At 36.3% G+C, this 12,813-nt stretch overlaps 1 protein-coding gene across 2 annotated transcripts in view; it reads right to left on the reverse strand.

Moving 5' to 3' along the window:
* Positions 1–12,813, reverse strand: part of CDH4 (cadherin 4) — a 660,054-nt gene that overhangs the window by 516,025 nt on the left and 131,216 nt on the right. For both annotated transcript variants that reach the window (XM_083801443.1, XM_083801444.1), the window contains exon 2: positions 6,308–6,448. The gene's annotated coding sequence lies outside the window, so the exon portion shown is untranslated. The remainder of the gene's footprint in view (positions 1–6,307; positions 6,449–12,813) is intronic.

The raw sequence follows: 12,813 nt of genomic DNA on the forward strand, positions 1-12,813 counted from the left end.
AGCCGCATCGAGACAGACCCTTAAAGGTGGTTTGTGGGAACATACTGAACGACTTGGGATGGGAACTATCTACTAGCAGAAACAAGACTTGTACTAAAGCTGATTAGATCATTTCAGAAATTATATTGATAGTTTTTAAGTCTTGTAATTTAATTTCCATCATTTACCACCAAAGCTCAGATCAAAAGAGCTCGGGTTTATAGGCAACGTACACACGTACAGGTTGCCGTAGAGTAAGAAGTTACTGTAGGTGAGTGCATCGGTACAGGAAGCTTCTGCGGAGCAGAGGACAGACATGGCACTTTGGCTTTGCCCAGTAGTATTCAACAGACTTAAAATACCAGAGGGACAGAAACAACTTCAGGGGACTGAGGGTGCTAAACCAAAGGGATTCATGTCCCATTAATTCTGCCGCTCAGAGAACAATTTAGGGTTTTCATTTATTTTTTGTCTCATTCTCAGATGACATATGGCTATGCTTTCTAAATATAGCCTGCATTTAAATATTCACTGTATAAAGAGAAAACACTTCCATTATTTCAAAGCTTTAGGGAGCGTAGTTTTGCTGCCCAGTTTCCTCTGATTTTGAGGTGGGGAATTGCCAACTGTCCTCAAGCAGCTGACCAGGGTAACCAAACAGATGCATTCAGCATTAGCACATTACATGCTTTCAAGGCTGTGACTTGAATAAGAACAATAAGAATATGCTATTTCTGCAGCTGTCAAATTATTAGGAGGTTGTTGTAGCTTTTTTTTTTTTTTTTTAATTCCTAATAAGGAGAACATACAAGTTGAAGATGAGAAGAAAAATGTACAAGGTAAATGTATTAGTTTGATCCCTAAAGCGCCTAGCACCATATGCACATGTTTGTGAGGGATTCTGCTTCAGTGAACAACTTGAACAACACATAATTTCTCTGATCCTGTTTGATCCCGGGAGAAACACTTGCAGGTCGCTGTTTAAATGAGGAGAAAATTGGTTATAAATCAACTTAATTTTCAAATGTATTAATCCAAACAGAACCCAATTTTGTGTTAAATGGTAGCATTTAGAAAGGAGTAAAAGAAAATCTCAGAAAGAAAATCCGTTAACTTCAATTTTAGCTAGCACTGAAATTTAAGTCTAGATGATGCTATGTCTCTCATTTTTCAGGTCTCCAAATTTCAGCCGTAATACAGAACATGAAGGCATAATTAGTCATAAACAAATTATGTATGCATTTCTGTTTCTGTAAAGGTAAGTATAATGGAATATTTTATCCCCCTTTCCTGTCTAACTTTGCGATAAAGTACAGCCTATCAAGAATAATTGTTACTTGTAATTTCTGAGGCCTTGTATTTCTTTTGAAAAGAAATGGTTTTAAGTCAGAGCAAAGTGACTTGGTTGCATTAACACCACAATTTTTAGCCAGCAAGAATAAAGGTTTGAATTTAATGCCACATTTTTCTCTCTGCTCTTTCGTGTACCCATTGAATGAAATCAAATTTGCAATTGTGTCCTGCACTGGCACACAGGAAGGAATACTGTGTACCCCTCCAACTCCTCTCCCCAAGGAACTTGATAACAGTTATATCTCTAAATGGCTTTTGCTTACATCACAAAACCACTACACAATTCATCACAATCCAGCTGTGTTCAAAAGAAAATTGGCTGCTTTGATATGACTTCAGAGCTTCTCCTTTCCCTTTCTTTTTATGGCTTAAGTGGAGAAGAAGTAGAAAAAGTTTTCCAACTAAGATCCAACATTTGTGCATTTGGTTGTTGATAGAATTTTTCACAAGAAATGCACAAAGGGGGCTAATCCTGCAAAGCGCTAGCTCCAGTCAAGTAAAGGGAGCTTGCCAGAGATGTTCAGCATCTCACAAACTGTACTCCAACTGACAGCACAAGAACAAAATGACTTCAAGGTCAGAGAAATGCAAAGAGCTTAAATCTCTGCATGCTCCAGACATCAGCTGTGCAGAGTGCCTATATTTCACATTAGAAGTTGCCACATCATTTTTATAACAATTTTTGGAAAGTATTGAAAAAAAATCAGGAAAAAAGACAAAATAAATAGGCCTTCAAAGGCATTCCAGTAAATACATACTAAAACATAGACAATTTGGACTATATGGCTTTCTCATTAGCTGGAGGACAAATTCTCCTCTCTTACGCTGATACAGCTGTTACCAAGTTAATGAGTAAGGTCTGGTCCAACTGGCTTCCTGAGGCCAGCATTTTTTTAATACCAATATGTAGCATGCTGGTACTCAGCAATGGGCTTTTATCTCTAAACATAGCAGCACCCTCAAAATATTCAAAAACCAACAAACAAATCAATGAACCTATATGAAAAATCCAAATGGTGTTGTATTGATGCACACTTGAGACCATCAGTAGTCTTGTCTTTGTAGGTCCAGTAAGTATAGCATATAAATAGGTGTCAAAATCTCATCCCTGCTCACCACTGATTTACTCTATGAAAACAGTCCCTGGCCCTGCACACATGCACACCCACCCCTCTTTTCAAGCAAATAATGTAGTTCCTGACTTTTTTTTTTTTTTTTTTAACCACATGGTCAGGAAAATAGTATTCCCATATTTCTCTATCTCATACAAATTGTGAGAACCAATTACGTTTGTGAGATGCTTTGAATACATATTATCTGAGCACAACTAAGGAAAAGAATGGTAATTATTCATAGCTTTCATTTTCTGGCACATTTAAAACAATTTTCTGTGCCTCAACTAAAGCGATCACACCCAAACCTGATCTCCCTCAAACCCCTGTTCTCAACATGCAAATATTACGATGCAAATGTGTAAAACAGATGAGACAAGTCTGAGAGTCTTTAGTAAATATGTTGCCTGTTAGATAAGATGAATTACAAAGTTATTTTCTTGAACATTTGCATTTACAACACTTTCATCTAATTCAAACCATTCAAATTCAGATTGTCAAACATTCTTTGGATAATGATGTCTACCAAAGTATGCTAAATACTTAAAAAGGCAAGAAGACCCTTTTTTGAAGGAATGAGAAATGTACCTACATATACATTTATACACACACACATATAATATAAAAACCACACAGATATATGTAAGTATATAAAAACATGAATGTTGCAGAGAAATCAGGTATCTATAGTAACAACTTGCTGGTATTCTAATGTCACTGTACTTTCTCATAATGGGACCACTAATGAAACAGTTGTTTGATGTTCCATTGCATATAATGATAGCTTTTTGCACCATAAGTAGACAGCTATACAGAAGTGTGTAGATACATTGTTACTGACAAAAAAAAAAAAATCCTAAACCAGGCCATTAGAGAAAAAAAAATCCGTCATTCTATCCTTCCTTTCTTTGATTTATAGTTAAAATATTTCCAGTGCACATTCAATTATGGTTTCCTTTATACTGCAATGTAAAAAAATAAAATAATAAAATAGATGGCAAAAATACATTAGAATAAGAATTTTCAGATGAAGGTAGCAACATGCTATCACATTCTATGACTTACTGATCCTGGAATTCTCTCTCATTCCCTGGGAAACCTAATCCTCACTGGCAAAAAAAAATATTTACATATATTTTTATCTGACAAGGAGATAGAGCACAGTTTGGGGTAATTCACTTTGGGATTATTCACTACATTTTTTTTTCATTTGTTAAATCTTTTCTTCCTGCTTCTTCCTATGCTATTTCTCCTTTATTCTTCAGCAGATAAAGCAAAATTGACTCACAATAGGACAAACATTCTTGTCTGACCAGACTGTCAAGTCCTTCACTGACAGAAATTTATATGTTGCAAAACAGAGATCTTCCTCTTTTTCTTTTGGTAGTAAAGTGGAAAAAAAGGTTTAAAAAAGTTTTAAAGCTCCAGATGTGAAGGTGGAATAAGGCTCTGTGTGGTTCGTTTGCACCAACACACATTAACAAAGTGTTTAAGGCTGTGTTCATTTTCACTTTTCTACCCTCCAAGGGCTAATGCTGTAATTTTTCACAGGGAACGAGCTTCCTGCTGTTCTCAAGCCCTATGCTGAGGAACAGATCAGCTCATTAGGCATTACAACAACTATTCTGACATGCAAAGCATGTCAGCATCCTATCCTCCTCTGTAGACTTAGAACTTCTGTGGCAGGCAGAGACTTGTTTGGAAATATTAATACAACTATTTCCAACGGTTTATGTTGTAAAGAAATGAAAGTTTGGAAATGTTTACTGCAGATGGTGAAATACAAAGGGTCATGCACATGATATAATGAACTGTCTTTAACAAATTACTGATTTGTGTGCTATTTTCCACTGAACATGTTTAAAAGCAAGGTTTCACTCTGGCTCTGAAATTTCACTGTGACTTCTAAAGTAATAATTCTCTGCAAGACTAAAACTTCCAAAAACATAACAGCACCTTGAAAACAAAAGCCAATGTATTCAGACATCTGTGCAAAGATATAAACAAACACCTTTGAGACTTAACAAAATCAGACTTTAAGTACGTACAATTCATACAAATGTGTTCCAAAGAAAACGATGTTTAAATGAAGTACAATTTATGTGCTGTCCCTTTCGGTCTCAAACTAGTACATCCTTGGAAATGTCACATTTTTGTCTATAATTCCTACATACTGCTCTTCCTAACCCACACTATAACTGCAAGCAGGTTTTTTTCAGTAATATGGCTGTTAAATTTAGTGCAGTGAATACACTGATCAGCTCTTCTAGCAATGAAGAGCACTAAACATCCTCTAGTTTACGCATGACATAAAAACAAAAGAGATCCAGAACATGTGTGAACAGATGTTGCAGCCTAGCCCACAATAATAACACAAGAAGACAGGAGAGTTTCACTGTGCCACAGCTGGCAGGAGTTGGCAATCAAAGGAGATACACAACCTCAGAACCTGAATCTGAAGCCTTTCACCGATAGTGCTCATGGATTGATATCTGCAGTGCTTTCTGGATATTTTGTAGGTGGTTGTCTTCTGTTACGGATATGAAATATGTTCCCCTCTATTTCATACTGACATTTTCAAGGTTGGACTAAGAGCCATATCACACAATACAGAAGCGCACATCATACCGACCAGTGCTAACCAAGGGACTAGCCCCATGGCTATCCTTATAAAGCCTTCTTATTGTGTATATCTTGCACAGGAGTTATTCTATTGCATGTTTACTAACAAGAAAATTAACTAGGAAATAGTGTTAAATCAATGCTTTTTAATTTTTCAGGAGGAAATGTTTCTTTTAAAAAATGATATAGTATACATACGTGTAAGTAATTCTGCAGGAAAAAAGGAAGTGATCGCGTCGCCAAAGCAAAAATATATGCAGAGCTTTTGTAACAAAAGAAAAGGTGGATGCCTTACTATGTAAACTACATCCTTACTAAGGACATTTTCACCTTGAATCCCATCAGCCATCACTTTCAGATGAATTCTGTTATTGTTTGTGTGCACTCAAACAGCAAAGGATGTTTTACACAGCTACAGTTTTATAACAGTTTGCCCTTGGCCTAGGCCCATTGGAATAAGCAGAACTAGTAAACAACCTACACAAACATTGCATTTCTTTTGTTATCTGAATTTAAGATGTAATGAGTTATTTTTCTCTGAGTAATTACAAAGCATTCTAAGTTTTCAAACCTTTATGACATATAGCAAAATATGACTTAGAGCACAGAAATAATAATAAAAAGCTCTCTAAAAATTTATAGCCTCCTGTATGTTGTAAAAATGCCTTGCACATTCATTATGTCTCCCACTAGAAAATTATTTCCACAGTATGCTTTAATGAATCTGGAGATGGTTTCAACACCTAGCTTGTAGAGAAGCAAAACTACTATTTTCCCTGTTGATAGATTGAGGCAACTTTGAAGCTTTCATTCATTTAGTAACTGAAACACTTTCAGACACAAAACTAAATACTCCACTTTCCTTATAAAAACAGAAAATTAAAGACATTTTTGTACATGGTGCTAAATTTAAATTTCTCAAATATGGCTTATTAAAAAAAAAAAAGGCAAGGGGTGGGGGTGAGGGAGTGAAGAAAATCCACAAACTATCTAGAGTGCTGAGTTTCGGATGCAGTCTTAATTTCAAAGAGAGAACAAACCATGACTGATTTTATCCGAACTTAAAACATCTTTATAACAACTGGGATAGAGGACGGATATCATTAAATAATATTTTGCCCACAACCTGAAAACCATAGCATAGACCCAGTCTAGTCAATAACAACTGAAATTCAATTCTCTGAAAAATATCTAATACAGGCACAGATATTTTTCCCATCTGTATGTATGAGGGGAGGTACCTCTGTCAAAAGCAGTCTTTGGGCGTCCTTGCAGAGTGAAGAACGATGCAGCACAGAAGTGGGTCATGTGTAGGTTGCGCTGGTCTCAGTACACCTGTGAGTGTTTGAGTAAGTGAATAACCAGCTGCCAGTCTTGCTGAGCTGAAACGGAAGAAAAAGAAAGTCAGAAGTCAGAGTGACTTTTCACAGTACAAGTCTAACTCTGGTCACAGGTGACCATAAGAAAGTTCCCTGAGCAGCAGCCTAGGCTATCAGATTTTGTCTTCCATGCTCTCAACATCGTGAGTCTGCACTTAAGTGAGGCTGCAGCAGGGTCCATGCTATTCTATACAGATTACTGGCATTATGGTTACAGTCAATATCATGCCTAAAGGACACAAGGAGTTCTACAGCCTGGAAAAATATTAGACAGATACAAAGTGACAAAATAACATTGAAATATTTTGTTGATTTTCAGTTACGTTTGCAAAAGTTTTCAATATTTCTATGCATTATGATGAGAAAAATTAAGATGCCTGAAGGGTCACTCCTATGCTACATTTTTGCTGCATAATGAAGGATTCCAGATTAATAACCTTCCATTAGAACTAAGCTCAATTTATATCCTTATACAGTTTCCTAAAAGTCTAAACACAGAAAATAGGTACTGTAAGTATCTCTATGGAGATTAATCATTATTATGGCTTTACTCAGCTCTGTCATGAAATGCAAAGATTTTCTTTGAGCTGTAACAAAAATACATCACAAGCATTCCATCTGATGTAATTTCAGCCAGGATTTTGTGACACCTCTGAATTGCATGGGAGATATGAAAGTGAGATGTTGTCTGAGGGTAGTTGATTGCTGTAAAGATCCTTTTTGCATCTTTGTTTTGTGCTTCCAAACATTTATTACACACACACAGAGTTAAATAATGTGGTATCAAGAGCACTGCTGGTATTGGGGCTCCTTGTGGGCCCATGCAAAGTATTCTGGAAGTCTTGTTTAAAATAGCTAATACTTCTTGCCCTTTTTCCAAACATACTTGCATACCTCAGATCCCATGTACAAATTAAACTTTTTTTGCAGATCCAAATGCTGTAATGTAAGCAAGCCTACTCACAGTATACCCAACTCACAGGAAGCAACAAAGAACTGAACTCCTGACAAGGGAACTAGGAGTAGCCTGCTCTCCTAAGGCTATCATCTCAAACAAATGATATTTCTCCCCATCAACATTATTAAAGTCTTTGTGTCTTGTGATCTATTTATCATTGTCTTTCTCCCTTTCCTCATATCACACATCTTGGTCTAACCAAATTCAAACATTAAGGATCTCTCATGAGGCAGCAGTTGCAGCCTTCCTGTCTTTTCCGGCAATACACACATAATTAATAATAATAATAATAAAGAATAACTGTGTGCAGCTGGATGAATTATTCATATGTGAATATACCAAACTGCTTGACATTATCTTCATCTTCATATATATCCAAGAAGGATGACTATGTCTCTTTCAAAGTAATTTTTCTAGTAGATAGAAGAGTAAGGTTTTTGATGTGTGCACAGTGAGGTACAGTTAAGTGTGCATAATGCAAAGCAAAACTTACCCCAAACCCACACAGTTTTTGCTAGGCTGGGCAGATTTCTGTACATACAGAAGCTTTTGTGCATACTGCCAAAGGACTTATGCATGTGTATTGCTCAGATATATAGATTAATTGGTGTGGCTATGCCCACTTTCATTGCATTTTTTTCTGCATATGCTACTTTGCTTGACAATTTATGAATGCTTTTATATATAAACAACTCACTTTCCTCCTTTTTGCAGAGCTGCAATTTTGGAAACTGCCTGAGTGATTTTATTATTTTTTTTTTCTTTTTTCTGTTGCCATACTGGGATCCTTTTAAGGGAGTTCAAGAAAATAATGCATCCTTCCTTATTCCATCTTACACTTTAAAATACAGAGTCAAAAAGTTAATCTAAAAATGAACTCATGGGACCAAAGTCTCAGACACTGTAAACTGGTACAGATTCATTCACTTTGGCAGAGCTAGAGCCCACAGCTAATAATTTGGCATAGAAGCTTTACATTAGCAAAGTCATTTAAAACTGTAATGATTTCCACAGAAAAATTTTCCCTCTTACCATCCTGATAAACAAGCTTTTAAATTTAATATCAATGTCCCTGATATTGTGTAAGCAGCTACAAATGATTCTGTAATCAAACCACTGTTAACAATTCTATTACTGATGTATGAGCCAAACTCAGAGCAGACTACGCCTCCCAGACCTGCTTCCCATATTCGCAGGACCCTGTTTTGTGCTGTAAACCAAGCAAAAGCAATGCTGAATTTAGGCAGCAATTTTTACTGGTACACCAAAAAAATTATTTTATTGCTAATGTTATAGACTTGACTCCAGAGCATAACTGTACTTCTTGAGCTTTCATCCCTGAGTTCTCTGGACATAAAGACACATTTATTTTTGTCCTGAAAACCTCCTACAAAATTTATGGTTGTCTTCCAGGAAAGACAGTAAGGAAAACATAGCTCCTCTAAAGTAGTAGTACTAAAGCTGGTGGTAGAGAAAACAAAAGATGGAGAATACACTGTTGGATACAGTCTTTTAAAAAGTTATTTAAGTCCTTGTTTAGATCTGCTGGACAACTGAATAAAGCAGGCCAGGAACTACAATGAGTAACCCCATGGAGAATAAGAGAGGGCTCGAGATTTTTGAGGGACTTGTGGCTCTGACGACACCTTTGAGCAAACCTCTCTAATCATAGTATTTAAGTAAGATGTATGCCAATACCTGATGACTTACAGAGTCACCTGCTTTTATGAACTGTTTCTGACTTTCACAGTTAAATAGAAAGTTTCTGTCTCCGCAGTAAAAAGGGATATGGAGAACAATTCATGTTAAATAAAGCAAACTCTGAACAAAGTCATGCGCACGTGATCATTTTTGTATATTTCTCATTTCCACAAAATGAGATTTACCTAGAGCTCTAATATCTCTAGACATCTAATAATAGACTTCTAATACCAATGCACAGTACAAGCAGGCATACGTATCTAGGTCATATTAGTTTCCAGCGCATTTAAAACATGCTAGTTATATCCATAAGTGATGTAAACCAGTGTAGCTCCACTGATATCAGAAGTTCCAAATGAAGATGAGAGCTGTATAACTGCCTGCTAACAGCCTGGAGGATGCATTGCCATTTTGAAACGTAACTGGATAACCTCCTTGGAAACTACTTTTAGAATTCATTTTTATTTCAGAGGCTTTCCTAACATGACTTCCCAGAACAGAGTGTTCTGTTTATTAATAATTACTATTGTTACTATAGAAAAAAGCAAAATAAACAGAAATTACCTATAATTTTCCTTTGCTGAAGTTCACATTCATGATTGTGTTACTGAAGTAAATCCTCAGGAATATTTGAAAAATTATGTAATTATCTCCAAAACGTGCTAATAACCCTAAAGCAAATGGCTTTCTATTGCATTTGTTGCTTGTGACCTCTTAGCTTAGTAATTCAGGAGAAGGTGACTGCAAACACTTTCATACTAATGGAAGGGGTAAACGCTGTTTGATTTGTGGTTATTTCTGGCAATCTCCAATAATTAATTCTCTAAAACAGAGAAAGTGATACTAGATGGAAAGACGCATAGCTGAAGTATTGTGCAGCCACAGAAAAACATGAGGTTATTCCTTTGCTACAGAGTCAGTAGCAAAGAGTAACAGCTAACTGTGGAGAAGAACTTTGCCTACTCTTCAGAAAGAAAAAGGACTGCACCAAAACAATAGCTGACTCATTAGTAATTGATAATCAATATAAACAATGTCTGATAGTGAATTGATTTTTTCTAAGGGAAACAATTCAGAGACACCCTAATCCCCTCCTTTCCAACCATCCGTACCAATAGGCAACACCACAGAAACGTGGTATTCTAAGTCCAGCTCAACATACAGAACATTCTGTACTCCTGCTCAGTGAACACATCTACTGGATTGTAGTCTTCACCCACAAAAGACATAGTCTAGATGAGATTGTGACACAGCAATTGGACTTTCTTCCTCTCATGCGTTATTGTTGTCACCATTTTAGCATCACTGACTTTACCTATTATCCCTATTTAGTTTTACTGACTGTCAACAAACCCAAGCACAACGTTTTGCACAGCTCTTTAAACAGAGGCAAACCAGTATCATTGCCAGAGACTCAGCTCTCTTCTTGCTGAAACATGTAATTATAGGAAATAAAAATTCTACAAATAGGAAACATAGACTGTGCCGCAAAAGTGAAACTCACTAGTAGTGGGAATATGTGCTCAAGCAGTACGAATTTATATGTATATAACCATATACTGTCACATAAAGCAGTAACAGAGAGACTAGTAGACATATTCCTTTGCAACGTGCTTTCTCTGTCCTCAGGTGTTTTCATTAAACAATCCATTAATCCATTGTAAGGTGGGGGTGTGAGGGGACAGGACAGGAAAGAAATTCATCTCAGAATTCATCATTCGATGCTCTTGCTTTCTACCTTCCTTTTTTTTTTTTTTCCCCTCCTTGGATTTTCTACTGAGAGTATAGCAATGTCTGAGGACAGTATCAGCAAAGAATTTCAGAGAAGCCTGATCACTGGAGCATTGTCTATACATGTCTATCTGTATGTTTAATTCTTGAAACTTTATTATATAAGGTATTTGCTGGGAACTCTTCATGGAAACTGATTTTTCACAGCACAAAAATATCCCCACAGTCATGCACATTAAAAAATAAAAATAAAAAAAAAATTAGTTAAATGCTCTTGAAGAGCATGGGCTGCGATGACCTTTTCATCTCTACTGGTTAGCAGGTCAAATGCTTTACTGCAGCTCTACCATGGACTCCTAAAAGCCTTTTCAGCTTTATGAACAAACTGATATAAAATATGTTAAGTCTGACCCTGTAATTATGTTGTATTGAGCAGGATCAGCACAGTTATTGCCTCTTACAATCTTGTTGGTTCAAATGCAAATAGCACTGATAAACATTAATGGCAACCAAGTCATAGTTCAACCTCACCATTCACTTTTAACCTTACTGTTTTAGTAAATAAGTCCAGGGAATACCATTCAAAGATAATGAGACAGCTTTCAATGTCGTGGATGAGTTATAGTCACTCAAAGCTACACGGAGGATGGAGGAATCAGCAGAAAGTCTAAGCTAATTTTATAAAGATCACAGAGCTCTTGATTACGTTTAAAAAGTCTCATAGGAAGCACTTGTTTTTTTTTTTTTTTTCTTTTCCCTGATGCAGTATAAAAAAAGAAAGATAAAATGGAGGTGCTTCCCATCATAATGATTACCTTGGATTTGAAATTTCACATAAACATTAGCAAGTGTATGTAAACATGTTTGTGAAATGAAGTTTTCCTTCACAGCAGAACATTTACCTGGAGAACCACACCAGACAATCTGAGAAGCAGCCTTCCTGTGCTGCAGAAAAAAAGAGCCTGACCTGGCCCAGCCTGGATCACCTCTGCTCTTGCTGAAGCTAATGGAAGCAGACAGTACTCGGTGGTGTCACCCCAAGCCAGTTCTCAGCAGCTGAGCGGCAATTTCATAATGACACCTAAAATGCCCCTTACCAACATAAGTAATGTCCCAGCTTCAGTGGCACCAAAGCTGGTATTTATTCTGCACAGAATATGTCGCAATTAGTGGGAGCCTGTCAAACTATCCACAGCAAATTACATGCATCATGAATTTTGGGTTATTTTACTTCTGTTTTCTAAATCATTAAGAAGTAGTTCCAATCTCCAAGAATGTATTTTTAAATTGAAACACTGGCATGTAATTTCTGGTTTGTTTATGAGCCAATCACTTCAGATATCTTAGCTATAAATTTTATGATTAATATTACAATAGTAACTCAAATTATCTCTTTGAGAATAGCAAAAGGTACTGTATGTCATCTGAGCCCTCCCCTCAAAGCACAGTATTTCTCTGAATGTCACTTCTTATTTTATATTCTATTTTATATTTTATATTCTTCAGTTTCTATGTCTGTGGACTAAGCTACAGGCCTGCGCAGAACAGAAATGTGGGGACTACAGTGTGAAGTAATCGCTTAGTATTACCTCAATTTTACCTGCTTTTCATAAGCTTTTTGTCCATTCTCATTCCTTTATGCTCTCCTGGCATTTACTCTAGATACCACATAATACAATGTTTTTAAACTGAAAGCATACACTTTGGACAATTGCTTCTTAAAGCATTACACCCTCCATCTCCCACATCCTATTTTAAAGGTACAACTTTCCTCAGCTACAGGTCTGAATCACATCCATGTAACATTACCTGCCTTCATACCTATCAAGATCATTGTGTTTGCAAGTTTAAAGTAATAATTTCACTTATACTTAGGGTGGTTATGACATAGTTTAAAGACTTCATTAAAGCAAAATTCAAAAGGTCATTAAACACCACTTTGCAGTTGTGATGAATAGAAAACCTAAGAGATACAGAA

This window comes from Anser anser (genome assembly GCF_964211835.1).
Source record: "Anser anser genome assembly, chromosome: 16".
Classification (NCBI taxonomy): domain Eukaryota; kingdom Metazoa; phylum Chordata; class Aves; order Anseriformes; family Anatidae; genus Anser; species Anser anser.